The following is a 17,885-nucleotide window of genomic DNA, read 5'->3' as shown; positions in this document are numbered from 1 at the left end:
ATAACACACACTCATAATAATCACATAGATATTGTTCAAAATGACAGATGGGAATATTAAAATCATTTTATAAAATCAATACAGAGGCGATGTTTACTTTGCGGTTGCGCCCTCTGTATCACCCTGTACATGTTTATTTACTTATATCTTCTAACCATCATAAACAATTCAAAGGCCGCCCGCCCATCAATCTTGGGTTAAACAAATTGAAGACTGACAGACAAAGGCTCGTTATAGCTAATTCCAATTCTACCAAATTACCCTTTAAATAAGGAATCCGGGAACTAGCCACAGAGTGAGCCAAGGGACTGTTGGAATCATTTTTGTTTGTCATCATACCGACGTTACTAACAAGCTGGTTAGACAAATAATTTAATTTTACCCCGTTATTCATAAAAACAATATTGACCGTTTTAGCTATTGAACTGTTTTGTCACTCTGTGGCAAAGAATGCTGCGTTGTTATCCATATATTTTGGATCATGTCTTATAAATTTATGAAAAACAACACAGGGCGGCGACGCACCGCATCAATGGGGCCACGCCCTAATTGACACTACTAATTATTTAGGTAGGTACATTTATTACTCTACATATGTCGAACCCAATATTTATCAAAATACTATAGCGACTACTATTTCTACGTCTCGCACCAGTCAGTGACTGGTAGATTACGGGTCGATCACTGAGTTTCCATGTGAAGCTGTAATGCAAAAAATACATTTAAAACAGAATCAATATACATAAGGTATTTTTTTTAGACGACCGGATGGCGTAATGGTTATTGACCCTGATTACTGAGCCGAAGGTCCCGGGTTCAATTCCCGGCTGGGGCAGATATTTGTTAAAACACAGATATTTGTTCTCGGGTCTTGGATGTACCCGTAAAATGGCAATAGGCCCTAAAATGGTAATATAACACTGGCGAAAAGTGGGTGCAGCAATGCACCTCTGCCTACCCCGCAAGGGAGTACATTAGTACAAGGTGTGAGTGTTTATATATATTTTATATTTTATTTTCAAAACAATAATTCCGAAGGCATCTGTTCATTTGAACCACATACAATAAATAGTCTTGTAGCCGGGGCCATGTTGCTTTGCGTATACTACAGAACTTTCTGGACTGGCAGCCATGATGGAACAATGGCATCGCGAATAATACAGAAACTGTTTATTTGTATCCAGTTGGTAGGCTGGAGCTCTGGGAAATCGTTTGTTACAGCTATTGTTAGCGTATTATCAATGCTGCGCGTTCGTTATTAGTGCTTAGTAGATCTTATTATATTCAATTTCTTTTATAAAGTATGATGGCCTTGCCACAAAAACTTAGATAAACAGATGAACAGATGTTTAGTGCTAACAAACGCCTGATAAATCTGTCAAATTTCTGTTCAAACACTTGCTAAACATTGTTTAAAGTAATTTTTCTTTACTTATAATAATTTCCTTTCTTTACGCTTTAAGAAGCTATAATTATACACTCACGGGCAATGAAAAGGTTCCACTTAGAAAACACACATTTACTCCTAAACGGAAAAGGCTAGCTTAATGACGCCTTCTGCAACATTGAAGTACACTTAATAAAGCATCAGGATATTACCAACTGAAAACAATAATATTTTGTTCAAGTTTTAAATTAAATGTTTGAAAAAAGTCGTTTGGTGTCAGCAATTTGTGAGTGGAACTTTTTCATTGCCCGGGAGTGTATTATATGACACCCTCTATCTTAAATACACACGATTTTTACCGTCAAGCGGGACAAATACTTGATGCAGCATCAAGCTTACTAAATAGTGTTTTCTTTCAAATATGCTTTACAAGTATGTCTTTTACGTTTATCAAGCATACTTGAAGATACAAACTATTATTTCACACCAGGACTTAGCATATAGCAACATCCAGAATCATCATCTTCCAAGCCGTTGCAATAAAAAAACGCACGACCTCTTATTCTGAGGAACACATATACTTCACTAGATTCAATAGATCACTACTCTAAGAATCAAAATGATACAAATTTAATGATCCCGTATTCCTATTACTCACAATTTAGGTTATAAACAACGACTGTTAATGTTGCGAAACATAACACCGGCTTCCAATTAAGCTCTACAGTATTTTATTAGTCCTTGTTATAACAGTCTCACCCTTTCCTTATCAGTGCAGGCACGCATGCCAGGAGTATTAAATCATAAGTCCCTCACATACGCTTGCATTGCATAGGCAGCTGCATATAAGCGAAGCGTACAAAGCAGTAAAGTAACTTAATACTTTGAACAGACGGTGACGATGAAATTTATCATTCTCAGATTGACCAGGAGTCTAAAAATTTGACGTGTGGAGTAAAAAAAACATGGAATTTAAAGTTTATAAGTTATAGATCACAATGACCTCACTTTGCATTTTTATAATATCTGTGTAATCACTGAATTATCTCAAACATTGCTTAAGCCTTCTCACTTAGCTGTCAGCTCTGTTTGAATCTAAATCTAAATACTAAGTATTATTATGTTAATTTTCCTGCTTCATGAAAATCTGTCATTGGTGGCATGCAGGTTGCTTTTTATTCAGGCGGGAGTCGATTCGCTTTAAACTTTTCTTACATTGTGATGGAAGTTAGATTACTGTTTCGACTTTACTCTGCCTGCGTGCTGCGTGCATCATTCGACAGAATTAGCCGGTACAGTTCACGCGGGTCAATATAATTAGCCATAATTGCTGATGCTAGGGTGAATTATTAAGCCCCAGCCCGGATGTATGACGTATCTTGGGATTGATTGCGTAATCCGAGCTGTGTGTCTATTGTCATTGTAAGTTTGTATTTTTAAAGTTTCTTAGTCGAAGGCTAAAATATTAGGTCCTTACATATGAAATTGGCGTTTTGTCGTAATGGCCACTTTGATCTCAAATATTACCTTTATGGTTAGGAATTCCAAATTCAAATTCATACAGCTATTTACTCATGCATTTGTGTTTCAAACCCCCTAATTCATTTGTTTTTTCTTCTTTTGTTTTTTTCTTTGTGTCACTCTGTTTACAAAATGGAAAACTTGAAATATCACGTTATTTACGAGTATGAGTTCCACCGTGGAACCAGTGCTGCAGAAACGGCTCGAAGGATTAATGATGTGTATGGTGAGGGTGTCGCAAAAGAAAACAAAGTGCGTTTTTGGTTCCAACGTTTTCGTTCTGGAAATTTCGACCTGCAGAACAAGCCTCGTGGACGGCCGGAGACCAAAGTTGATAATGAAGAATTGAAGGCTATTGTGGAAGCGGATCCATCGCAAACCACGTCCGAGTTAGCTGCAGGCTCCGGTGTTAGTGATAAAACTATTCTAATCCACTTGAAGCAAATTGGGAAGGTGAAAAAGCTTGAAAGGTGGGTACCTCATCAATTGAGTGAAGCAAACCGACAAACGCGCGTCGACTGCTGCGTTACGTTACTCAACCGGCACAATAATGAAGGAATTTTAAATCGAATCATTACCTGTGATGAAAAGTGGATCCTCTACGATAATCGGAAGCGCTCATCGCAATGGCTGAACCCTGGCGAACCAGCCAAATGCTGCCCTAAGCGAAAATTGACTAAAAAAAAGTTGCTTTTAAGTGTTTGGTGGACTAGTACCGGTGTCGTTCACTACAGCTTTCTTAAATATGGCCAGACGATTACGGCAGATATCTATTGTCAGCAAGTGCAAACCATGATGGAAAAGCTAGCTGCTAAACAACCGAGGCTGGTCAATCGCTCTAGGCCACTGCTGCTTCAGGACAACGCTAGACCACACACTGCACAACAGACGGCTACCAAATTAGAGGAGCTTCAATTAGAATGTCTTAGACATCCACCGTACTCTCCGGACCTTGCTCCAACAGATTACCATTTTTTTCGCAATTTGGATAACTACTTGCAAGGAAAAAAAATCAACTCCGATGGGGCAGTCCAAACCGCCTTCAAAGATTTTATTGATTCCCGCCCGAATGGTTTTTTTAGTAAGGGGATCAATGAACTACCTATGAGATGGCAAAAGTGCATACATAGCAATGGCACATACTTTGATTAATTTAATATATTTCATTTAAAAAAAAAAGACTTTATGTTCCTCCTATAGAAAACGCCAATTTCATATGTAAGGACCTAATATCTATGTAAACGAAAATCTAAGATCTGCCCGTCTAGTACAGGTTTGATAGTTGGTTGAAAATTATAAAAGTTTCAGTTTTCTCATATGCAAAGTGGCGCTTCTAGCGCAAACTAACATGACACTTTTGACAGATAATGTATGCAGGTGACAGAAGAAAACCAAAACTTTTTTCGTTTACATAAATTGCAAAACTCGTACTAGAGGCCCTGTCCATTCTGTGCCCGTAACCGTATATCACAAAAACCGCGTCTTTTAAAGTAGAGACAGAAACGATAAATAACTTAAGATAGCCATGCTAGTTTTGGTATAAGGCCACTTTTTGGGTTCTGTGGTACAATGGCACAAAGAGAACCTTGTGTAGGTAATTCTATACACTCACGGGCAAAGAAACAGTTCCACTTACGAAACGCAGACAACAAATGGACCCCATTTCTTAAAACATTTAATGGCAAAAAATTTGAACAAAATAATAACGTTTTTAGTTGGTTATATTCTGATGCACCGTTAAATGTACTTAAATATTGCAGAAAAAGTTGTTAAATATTTTTTTTCTGTTCAGGAGAAGTTAGAAAATTTTCTCGATGGAACTTTTTCATTGCCCGTGAGTGTATTATTTTGTCCTGTCTGGTCGTTTGTTCATCTTATGACTACATAGTTAAAGCAAGTTAAAGTCTGTCGTTAGATACATACAGCAAACCGCTAGCTGAGATTTGTCAAACAAAAATAAAAACATATTTATGAAGAGACTGAAAATAACTTTCACAACACTTTTACCCTATCTTCTAGATACTATGAAGACGTACAAAATTAATTTGATTGCTCTTGTATTGAGTTATCATTGAACGATAATGTTAAAAGGCTTCTTCAATCACGTTAACAAGTTAACAACTACCTAAATGAAAAGTTTTAATAGCTACTGTAAGTAAGTATAAAAACATTACACGTAGAACTATGTAGCGTCTCATGTCTTTTAACACATCTAGGAAAATATTATGATCGTAGGCTCATCAATAAATATTCAATACTTTTTGACGGCTGAATGGTGTAATAGTGGTTAGTCACCCTGACTGCTATGCCGAAGGTCCCGGGTTCCGGGTTCGATTCCCGGCTGGGACAAATATTATTTAAAGACAGATATTTGTACTCAGGTCTTGGGTATCTATCTATATTATATATTTGTGTAGATATATTAGCTGTCCAACACTCATAACACAGGTTTTGCCTAGCTTGGGGTCGGATGGCCGTGTGTGAGATGTCCCCACGTATTATTATTAATTTTTATAAGATATTGACATTGAAATTGATAAGATTCGGCGATGAACCAACGTTCAACTAACTCCAAGAACTTTCCCAATATATTTTATATGAAGGTTATCTGTTTGTAAACTCATGCTGACTCGCCCTCACGTTATAATGTAGACAGTGGGCTCTACCTTTTTTGGCCTAAGATTTATTTGTCTAATCTCGTATTGTATAGTAACGTTTGGTCAAAGTCTCGTTTCGCCGAAAATCGTATGGCATAAATCTTGTTTAGTAAAAAGTTATTTCGCATTTAAATCTTGTTTAGCCTAATAACGGTATGGCCAAATCTCAAATAGCCTAACAATACTATGGCATAGCTTATACAAACTACTAATATTCATTTGGCTTTAACTTTGACGAAGCGTCTCCCAACATAGCGCAAACAGGTGCCTTGCATTGCATTATTAAATTTTCCGCTATGTGGGTAACGCTCCGCTCCGCTTTGCTTTCGACGAACATGTGCACCTAACACGCTCCTCCTCGCTTTGCTCGTCGTCACACCTATCTTTAGGTTTCGATCCAATGGGGTTTAATGGCGTTTGTAATCATTATAATGGTCATTCACTTTCGATATTTTGATAATTCAATATCGTGATTTTCGAGATGTAGGAGAAAAATACCACAATTTGTACATTTAAAACATACTTAATATAGTATTTATTAAGATAATATTGGGAGAAACAAGATTATACCAATACGAACAATTTGAGCAAACGAGACTTCGGTGTTTCAAGTTTATGCCAAAAGAGTTTTAGACGAAACGAGTCTTATGCCACATAAGTCTTGGCGAAATGATGATTCTACCAAAAAAGTTTATTAGTTATAATTATAATAATTAGTTTATGAGTTATGCGAAACGAGTTTAGGGTAATAATGACTAGGCGAGATGAGGAGAACCCCTAGAATATTCATGATACCTCTTTCTAAAAATAGGCAAGTACTCAAAAAAGTTGAGTGTACGCTAGAAGTATGTAAAAAGGCGTTCCTGTCATATTTTATGTATAAGAAAACGACGATGGCCATTCACACGTTAAAAAGCTGACGACTGTAACCCTCGAAGGGTTAGTCAATTCAATATGAATGTAGAATAATTCCTAATACGTATAAACAAGTTCAACAAAGTTGCTAAGCGCCCAAAAACTCTGAGGTACATTTTGTAGCTGTTTGTACATTTACCCCAAACAAATTCGTCTTTAACTTTTACTTAAGGAGCCGAACATTCATTAGTATGAACCGTTATCTGTGAACTTTAGAGAAGTCTAATCACCACAGAGTGTTAGAAACATCGGAAAGTTGGTAGAATTTATTCCCCGAAGCTCCTACATGATGTCAGAAACTGATCGCTTCTACTGTGGAGTAAAATCGGAATATCGTTTTTACCGGGAGCCTACGTCATACAAAGAACATTGCCTGCAAGTTTCAGCAGGAAAAATTCAGTATTTTTGGGTGTCCGTTGATTTTCAGTCAGTCATTCAGACTGAGGGATTTTATAAATTTAGAAGATAATATAGATGTTTATTTATTTAAAATACGACTGTTATTATTAAATGTTATAATATACTATACATGCTGTTGCAAATATAGTATACTAACAGAGAAAAACAGTTCCCTATTACTAAAAAGTCATGTGACATTGGTCGACGGTCAAAGTTTCTATGGAGTACTACATATTTTTTTCGGACAATTATTTTCTTTTAAAAGTAGTAGTAGGTACAAAAGAATTCCAGAATTCAGAATGACACTTCGAGTCACCCCCTTTCAGCTTAGTATACCAATTTTGCAACACCCTGTATACTTGCCCTGAAACAGAGTATTCCCGTGGGTGAGCACTGAACATACCTTGCGTTCAAACTTTCTTATAAGAGAAAAGGTAATATATGTAAATGAGTGTAACTTTATTCCCTCGAAGCTATAACAAAGACTTTGACCGTTGATAAGTAAAGAGGGATCTACCCCTCGTTTGGATTATAAGGAGGAATAACTTATTATAATAAACATTAGAGAAGTAATGAAAACATAAAGGACTTAGCGCTTCCTGAATTTGTTGTCTCGCTGTAAAATTTTATGGGACGATGTTTCATTGTTGCTGCCAAGTTACTTTGACGGTGGTACTGTTTGTCTTAGTGAAAATGGGGGTGAGCTAAGCTAATATTGCTATTTGCACCTAATATTGTAGTATTGTAGTACCAAACAAGTACATTTTCGAGCAATGAAAAAGTTCCATAGACAATAGCAACAAATTACTCTAAATCGGAAAAGGATAGCTTAATGATGCCGTCAGAATTTTACCACCTAAAAACGTAAATATTGTTTATACATTTTAAATTAAAGGTTTTTAAAATTGGGACCATTTTGGTGTCAGCATTTTGTAAGTGGCACTTTTTCATTGCTTGCGAGGGTAGTTAGTCACTCAATATAAGTAATTGATGTAATATGAAGTAGATCATATATTATATAAAGGTGAAGGGTTGTAGAAAGCAATATCCTGTGTCATTACAATGTACGTTGAAGGCGTTCTTCTTTGCGCAAACAAGAAAATAAATTCATAAGGTAGGAAAATTTCCATTTTCTTTTTTCGAGGCTCATCTATTTCTTGAACGCTGAACCATTTTTAATAATCCTATACTGGGTGGTACATTACCTACCTAATTCTTATCCATATTTGTATGGATATGAAGTGCTTATAATTTTATTGTATCTATGTGTATGGTAGCTAAAAAAACATAACTAAAATTTTAAAGTTTAAAATTTCTAACATAGATCTTCGAGTATTGTAAACTCCCAGTTGGGTCATTCATTAATTTGGTGTTTAACTAAATGAGATGTATATTTCTCTTCCACATTGCATTTCAAAACTGTTTCGATGGAAACTGAAACATAATAATATATTAATACCTACATATTATAATTTACTTCAATTCATTAATTTCTCCTCTAAAATAAGTAGGTACCTATTCCAACACTGATTTCATTTATGAATTTAATAAATTTGCAATATTAAGATAGGTCCTACATTTAACAACGCAATAGAGTATATTTATAACAAATTAAAGGCGACTTGCACAAAAATCTTAAAATCTAGATTTAGTGTCTAATTGACTTAAGGAAAGTCTAGACTTAAGATTGTGCAAGTCGCCCTTAATATTGAAAAAATGGGATAATTTGGTTGCACATTTTGTAAGTGGAACTTTATTATTGTTCCTGTTAGCTTGGTACTATAGAAGATGCTGAAAATAAGACACTCAGGAAGTTTGAAGTAAAATACTTTTATAAGGAACACAAACTATTCAAAAAGGAATCTAATAACAAACAGAAGTCTTTTAAAAGTTATCCTTGTTTTTTCTGCCATCTTGAATTGAATGAATCCGCATGAATCCAGTGACCGGCCAGTCAATGCGAATCACAGACAATATAGAAACTAAAATGAACTAAAGAACAACTCCTAGCTACATCTAGTAATCCGGCCGGACCTATGATGAAATAAGTAGCTTGATATTAGTAAAGAATAGCATTGGTAAATTTAAACGCTAACAGTCGGCCGTCCTGTTATTGGGAATGTCCCCATTCCCTGTCGGCCATTCGAACGCTAACTAACAAGTTCTAAATTTATGTTAACAAACTGAATGAATTAGCAAAATTAATAAAGTTATTATATCTATGCGGTGATATTAAATGCACTTAGCAATCATAATTAAAACAAAACTCAAAGAGACTATAAGTAATTAGTAAACCATATTCCGGCTGTTCTTATTGATGTACTTAATGCTGGTCTGACGCTGGTCTGCTACGCTGCAACGTTGCTAGGTGAATTTTTGGTCGGCTACACTGTATGTTCATTGTTCCTCAGAATCTGAAATAGGTACACAAATTATATATTAATTAGTTGTTTTTTTTTTTTTTTTTGTTTATTGTTCTACTGCTGGACAGTGGCCTCCTTATTAGTGTTCTACTGCTGGACAATGGCCTCCTTATTGTTGTTCTACTGCTGGACAATGGCCTTATTAGTGTTCTACTGCTGGACAATGGCCTCCTTATTAGTCTTCTACTGCTGGACAATGGCCTCGTAGCAGAATAAATCAAATTAATTCGTACGAGTAGGTAAATTAAATAGTGATTATTTGAATATTGATATGATTTTGTTTCTGATATAATTTTTAAAATTTAAACATAATCTTTATTTATTTTGAGTAACATTAAAGTGAAAGAAAGTATTATTATACTTAATAAGAGTATTATAAGAAATATAGGCTTAGTTTACATATAAAATGTCACTAGTATTGTGGGTACCGCTTGTGCTTCGGCATACCAGTCACAACCCAGTGTGAGTACCGCTTGCACATCGGCATACCAGCCACATATACTCGGACAACATACTTACTCTTTATCAGATAAATAGTATAGTGGGTACCGCTTGTGCTTCGGCATACCATTCACAACCCAGTGTGAGCACCGCTTGCACTTCGGCATACCAGCCACTATATACTAATTATCATTAGGTGAGCACCGCTTGTGCTTCGGCATACCATTCACAACCCTGTGTGAGCACCGCTTGCACTTCGGCATACCATTCACCTTTTATTATAACAATATTAAAGTGTGTGTATTATCATTCAGTGAGTACCGCTTGTGCTTCGGCATACCAATCACATCCTTGTGTGAGCACCGCTTGCACTTCAGCATACCATTCAACTTCATTTATCGGAACAATACTGTTCGGTCATCCATTCTCATAATATATTTATAATGCAGGTATCTTAGTATCAAAATATATTCCAATTCTTCTACTTTATATATAATATTCTTGTATTTTTATATTTAAATCATCATTTATTATAATAACAACAGTGTGTTAAACATTTTGATTTATTAGGACAATACTGTTCAGACAGCCATTCTCATAATATATGTATATAAAATGTAAGTTTCTTTCCATGTTCTCATAATGTATTCAAATTATTATATTTTAATTCTAATATTCTTGTGTCTTCATATTAAATCAACATTTTCTTTGTAATTTTATTAAAGTGTGTTAACCATCTTGATTTAATAGAGCTTTAGACAGCCATTCTCTTAATATTCCAATACATTCTTGTATTATGTGTATAAAATGTAAGTATTTTCTTTCCATATTCTCATAATGTAGGTATTCCAATCCTTTCATTTTATGTCTTATATTCTTGTGTCTCCATATTAAATCGGCCTTTTCTTTGTAATTATATTAAAGTGTTTTAACGATCTTGATTTAATAGATCAATGCTGACCCTCAGCCATTCTCATTATGTAGATTTTTATATGCATATTCTCATTTTATGATTATTCCAATTATATCTTCATATTTAAATCATCGTTTTCTTTATCATCATCATATTCATCATACAATATGTAAATATTCCTATCCTAAAACAAGAACAGGAATTAGAATAGAAAAGTGAGAAATAAATTGCATATTAGTCGCAAGTAATAAGTTACATCCACAGCTTAATAATGAACCTAGTTAAGTAAGGTATAATATTATATTATGTACTTTTATCATAAATAGTTCTTATTACCTTTATCTATTTACAGGAAAATTAACGAATAATTTATTATAAAAATTTTGAAATAATGATAGCCAATTACAAGTTTTTAATTGCTTGAGACACGGATAAAAGTTAAGTGTTACAGTTGCCACGAATTAATTATGAATTATTCATATATAAATTAGTTGATGTAATGGCATTCCTATTATATTGTAACATGATTATATTATAATTAGTTAAAGTTTCGTGGAATTTTATATTAATTATTTTAAATTGACCGTATCTTAAGTATTAAGTTTTCTATCAAATGAATATAATATAATTAGAGTTAGTATGCATATGAGTTGCAAAATCAAGAGTATAAATATTTGAGAGTATCATTACATAACATGACAATATTTGTGCATATTACATGGTGCATGGTAATAATTAGCATGCCATGATAAGAATTTACAATCAAGCATTCAGCAAGTAAGTAAACACATATAAGTAGGTAAAAACACCTCCTGTGGGTTGACTGGTAGAAAATGCTTGTAGCATTAAGTCCACCCTTTGTACACTTATTTTTATATTTGTGCAATAAAGGATTAAATAAAATAAAAATATGTAGAGGTAAATACAAGTAGGTGCTTATAGCTACCTTTAATTAACAGCCTTTTCAGTGTCGGCATAATTAAAACTAGAAAATACTTAGATACCAATGGTACCTCAAGATACAGACCAAGCTTAGTTTGGTGACCGCTATCGCTACTGTATACTTAATTTTTTTTTTTTTTTTTATATGTGCAAAATATTGATTAAATATCCTATCTCATTATAAATTTCATCGATGTCAGCATATTCAAAGAAAGTACAGTGCATTAATTTAACCTACTATTTTTATTTGTAGATAAGTACAATAAAGACTCTTAAAAACATTTCTTTATAAGTACTTCGTTTCTTTTTTTTTTTATTGTTTCCGTCATTGCCTTCAGATTGATCTAGAGTATTTCATTCACCTTGTTATGAATAGTGGAGGACTGTTAGGTTAATTGTATTTGAAAGTAGGTTTCATCAAATCATTTCTACGTTTTTATGTAAAGGGTGTTTATTTTTTAATTTTGTTTTATTGAATTTTTATCTTTATATATGATAGGCCCAATGGAATGAAATTTGTATGTAGGTACTATGTCAACCTCGCCATATTATGAGGACGTGGGCTTATTACGAGTTTTGAATATTGAATATTTGATTATATATAGGATAATGTCACTTTGTTTGACTTCTCCTTTTGTAAATAAAGCCAGCAAAGTAAGATCATGTATAATTAATTCTGAACCTCTACGTCAGCAAGCCAGCGGCAACACAAATAAAATATATATTTGAAATGTAGGAAATAAAATAGATTTGAAATATTTTGTTTTAATTACTGCTCTATGCCCAAATAGTATGAGATGGGTTCTTGGCAGTTCCTACAGGGATATTTAAAGTAACTGATGTGATGACTGACTGTGCAAAAGCTTTACAGTCTATTTATAAAGTCCAGAACTGAAATTGATCCGAACTAATTGTAAAATACCGTATTAAATTGATCTATTACCTTCATCTAAGCACCAATCCGTTAAACGATATAGTCAATTGCTATTTTATTTCCTAATATAATTAACTGTAACTGTAAGTATTCAACAGGCAATGACATAAAGTCTCCACAAATTCGCACTCTTTACTTCCATGACTATAGTTAGACTGTATATGTGGTCAGTAGTCGTGTTCCTTATTTAAATAAATTAATAAATAAATAAACAAATAGTACCTACGGTATAGTTTTTAATTATATCTGTGTTGTTGACGTTATGTGATTCACACCAAGGTGATTATCAACTCGAGAGACTTATATAGCTTCCACTATGTTTTTGTTTTTTTTTATGACGCTTCCTTATGTCTGGTAAGTAAAGTTGGTTTTCCTTTTAGTCGTCAAAAATGTATGGGATTTCAACTGTCCAAAAACCAATAATATAATGGACAGAGCATAATTGATATTTTCACACTGTAGTTTGAGTTTTAAAGTTCACAAAATGTAAGCATTTTTAGATTGAAATCAATGTGAGGCTGAGCATTGTTATGTATGGAAACTGGTCAATAGTTAGTTTTATTTATATTTAGTATTAACAAGTCATGGAAAACCAATAGAGAAGAGAGAGAATATTCCAGGTTCCGCAATTTGTTTGTTGTTAGACATTTGTAAGATAGTATCATGATAATGCATGGGATATAATCCCGTTTAAGTTTATCTAATAAAGATGAAGGCTTTTGCTAAGTCTAGGAATACAAATATTGTTTTCTAAAATTGCTTATAATCATAATATAAATTATTATCATTGCAACTATGTTGGTGTTACATTAGTTTTAATTCTAAGTAAATATATATAATTTCCATTATCATAGTCTCCTATACGATATAACGACTTTTCCTTAAAACTCAACAAAGCAGTAGGTACTTAAAAATACAAAATATAACACTTCATAAACATTAAAGTTGTAATATACCTATGGTAATTTATATTTATTTAGCAGATCATGAATAAAGTATTCAAAACTTAGGGACCTAGTGGTATTTACTAACAGAATAATAACATGTATTTATACTTAATGTTTTTAAACTACGGAAATAATGTTATCAGATTTAAAAGTTGTCTGAGACGTCCAGCCTTCTTAAAGGTGTTGGAAAAGACCCATATTGAAACTAATACGGATAATAATATGTCATAAAATGGGTGATTGCATGTACATTCACTCTCACTCAGCACAAAAGGTAAACAATCTTTGTGTGTCCTTTTTAATAAAAATACAATTAAACAAATTAACTACAGCCAAAATACTTACTTTTCCATCTTTATACATATATGAAGTTGCGGTTTTTGTAAAACAAATGTTTGTTTGTCAAAGTCTCCCAGACTCTTAACAGATTAATAAGGTAGTTCACAATATATTAATAACGTAAGTTTTCCGTCGTAAAAACAGCATTGATGAAGAAATAACATATTGTGTATGAGACCAAAATTTGTTTTAATGAAATTCCCAATTAGGTACTGTGGAGGTCCACAGTTTAAGTTATGATTTGTTTCAAAAGGAATTATATGAGTTACTAGTAGGAAAATGCTCATTATTATACATAAATATTTGACTGATGATACACTATGACATTATAAAATTAATAATGTTATTCAACATTGATATTTATTAATTGAGGCATTATTGTACTTGTATTAACACAATTCGTTAAGTCATTATTTATTGTACCTAATGTTTAAATTATGGAAATAGCATGTGTGCATGATTTGTACTCTCAGCTCTCAATATTCTGCTGAACACCTGTTATTCATACATTACCTATGTTCACAAATAAAGAATTGAATAAATGGTTTAATTACGAAATCAATCATTCTATGCATTTCATGTGTATTTATGTTTCATTTCATAAATTTGTTTTGAAATTAATTCAAATAAAAAGACACTCCAAGGCCGCTCAAGATCCGCGCCAAGCAAGAAAAAATACATTATACGTCTTGGATTTTGCAGATATTACTAATAGTATTAATTAATACTTCTGATTTGACCTGCCTGTTGCGATGTGAATATCTATGAATTACACAGAATAGACTGTGCTATTTGATCCTTTTGGACATTGTTTATATCCTGACTTGTTTAAAATACAGGTAGGTAGGTACTTACTATCCACAATAATATTCGGAAGCAAGAAAGTTAGTAATGTAATGCTAAACCTTTACAATAATAAATGAATGTAACGTTAAAATGCAATACAGCTGTTACAGGTCATGATTAAATAGGTACTAAATGGTAATTTAATGTTCTCGACTAATCTCTGTATTTGACTTTCATATAGATAACTTATATTATTAGGACATCTTTATCTTTCCTGTTAAAAGTTTTTCCTAAAGAAAGAAGTTCAACAAAATTTTACAGTTTGTGAGCCAGGTTGAACCGCCTGGGTGGTATGATAACTAATAGGTATATTGGAGTATTGTTTATCTATTGTCTCAATGGTGAGGCATTCAATGTATAGTTTTAATTCATATGTTGTATTTTTTTTTATAATTGATTCGAAAATAAGAAAACAAAATGACAGAAAATAATGTAAGCATGCGGGTATAATGAAATGATATATCTGAAAAGATTTTAAATAGATGATGCATGCACCTTCACTAAGGCACCAATAAAAGCATACACACACACAAAACATTTTCGTCAACAGATAGCATACAGAAGAAAAATCAAACACTCTTACGTACGTGTACAACTCCAGCTGATGGAATAGAGAGAAAACTTCGCCACAGATTATGGATTTTGCATTTGTATCACTTTCTGAGTCTTTTCTTAGCCATGAAAACTCATTTTCCCAAAGTTGTGTGTACTTCTGTGTCCTTTTTTTTCTTCGTCAAAACTTTTCGATTTTTAGATGGGGTACTTGCGTTATTATTATCAGTACAGGATGCTTGATCGGCATTATCAATGTTCATCAATCACGTTATAACGAATGGATAAAAGTATTCCAAACAAACAAAACCAATGTCACAAACAAAACAAACCTCAAAAACTTCTCAAAATAACTTGTCACATGTGACATTTGACGTTTGACATAAGTGGCTGCGTTCAAGATCGTCCAAAGTAAATAGTCGACTTTTTTTTGGTTTTGATTATGTGTTTTTGCGTAATATTATATGACTAGTAAAAATGTGTAAAAAAAAGTCTATTTTAGCGTACTCTATTAGTGTTATAGATTATAGATCACGCTTAAATGATATAGAGTACAATACTCTAAAGTAGGGTTGGCATTCCATGGTGGATATTACATCGCGGTATTAAGATTTTTTTTCTGTAGGATATTACCTACATCGTCAGTTCATGCTAAAAATTCAGTTATTACTTGATCAATTAAATCAAAGAGAAATAAACTTTATGATTATTAATTATTGACTTGCTACAGTTGCTACTGCTAATTCACAATAATGGGAGGAATTGCGAATTCTCCATTTTGCATTTAGGCCTAATACGCACGCGATATTTCAAATAAAGTAAAGTACTTTGCATTCACTGTTGCTGTTTGCAAGACAACAGTTTTAATACAAATCTACCTTATAAAGCTGTGTTTTGCACTTTTCGATAATGAAATTAATCACAATGATAAAATTTTCGCCAAATATAGCGTGATGATCGCGTTTTTACCTTTTATAACCTTATTTGGACTTTACGTGATATTAATTTCTTAAGATAGTGGTTAATAATACGTAAATTTCTTTTCAGTAATCATAGAAACTGCATATTGTTATATCCATAACAATTTTCATAACTAAGCACAGAAATAAATTCACTTACCGGTGGGCGTAGACTTACTCATCTCAATTCTGAAATGTTAGCTTGGTACTATAGAAGATGCTGAAAATAAGACACTCAGGAAGTTTGAAGTAAAATACTTTTATAAGGAACACAAACTATTCAAAAAGGAATCTAATAACAAACAGAAGTCTTTTAAAAGTTATCCTTGTTTTTTCTGCCATCTTGAATTGAATGAATCCGCATGAATCCAGTGACCGGCCAGTCAATGCGAATCACAGACAATATAGAAACTAAAATGAACTAAAGAACAACTCCTAGCTACATCTAGTAATCCGGCCGGACCTATGATGAAATAAGTAGCTTGATATTAGTAAAGAATAGCATTGGTAAATTTAAACGCTAACATTCCTTAGTTTATATCCTAATTTAGGCGAATGCATATCCAAAGCGCTATCTATTTATTATGGTCTGTAATTTAAACCCACACACACAAATCATATCCGTCTACAGTATATCCTGCAGTCCAAGGATGTAGCCAAGTTTAAATTGAATAAGGTTCTCTGTGTACGTTATTCACTTTTGGTTAGAATGAATTTAGTACTACATGTTAATTATTTAAGCTGTCTAAAGTTAAAACAGCGCTTATTCTGAAGTGTTTGTAAGGTAGAATAAGTCACTTATTTATATTGTTACCTTCCCTCTGCTCTGCGGCTCGAATCTGGCTGTTTTAGGTAAGCTTCGGCATCGTATGCAACAGACGTAAGGCATTCAGTATTATTTATATACAAATTCACACAAATGCGTCCACTTTATCGGCATTTCAGACGCAGTTTCTCCTTTTATGACAATCCGTTTGATGCGATATGTACAATGCCGATGTAGACACTTAGGTAGATAAATTATAATACTAATACTAAAATCACTGTGGGATAAATTTTACCTCTTAATGTTTATTCAGAAGCAGAGAATACGGATGGCCTTTGAATGACTTTAATTTAGCTTGTAATAGGTAACGGCTACTTCTCCTAATTAAATTACTCATTCTCTCAGAAGAATGTCATTGAAATAATTGTTCGGGTTGAATCAATTTACGCAAGCATGAGCTCGATTCAGGAGGTGTAGAGATAATCCTAAGTATTAATATAGGTATGTATAATCTCCGTTAGTATATCCACTTCAATTTTTCAAAGAATTTTTGAAGTTTCAAGACCGCCAGAATATCTTTTTTCAACTTTCACTAGAAATAAAAACGTTATCGTTATTTACGTTATCGTTACTATCTCCGTAAAAATATGAATAACATTTAAAACAAGGTGTTGATTGATTTATTGTGTTGAGTTAGTTGAGTTGTTGAAATCTAATACATTATAATTGGGTATGATCTATTTCTCTCCCCAAATCCCTCATTGGGTACCCTCACTGAAACTAGCTAGGTACTTTTGTATAATAATTTAACTTCGCTTTTCAGGTGTAATCCTTATGGAGGTACTTCAGCTGATTTGTTATTGTTTGTATAGCTTAATTATCGTACATTGGGCTATTAATAGTAGTAATTATGAACTCTACAGAGTCTTTAAAACGGATAGAAG

At 33.2% G+C, this 17,885-nt stretch overlaps 1 long non-coding RNA gene across 1 annotated transcript; it reads right to left on the bottom strand.

Annotated features, from left to right (window-relative positions):
- Window positions 1-8,689: 8,689 nt before the first annotated feature.
- On the bottom strand, window positions 8,690-16,698 carry LOC119691031. Its single transcript, XR_007266900.1, has 4 exons — window positions 16,336-16,698; window positions 15,252-15,454; window positions 9,822-10,840; window positions 8,690-9,293 (listed from the first exon to the last, which is right to left on the bottom strand). It is a non-coding gene; the product is annotated as an uncharacterized LOC119691031 (long non-coding RNA).
- Between the last annotated feature and the right edge of the window lie 1,187 nt (window positions 16,699-17,885).

Source organism: Plutella xylostella, chromosome 13, assembly GCF_932276165.1.
Source record: "Plutella xylostella chromosome 13, ilPluXylo3.1, whole genome shotgun sequence".
In the NCBI taxonomy this organism is placed as follows: Eukaryota; Metazoa; Arthropoda; class Insecta; order Lepidoptera; family Plutellidae; genus Plutella; species Plutella xylostella.
The sequence above is the reverse complement of the archived record's forward strand: the minus strand, read 5'-3'. Positions and strand labels throughout refer to the sequence as shown.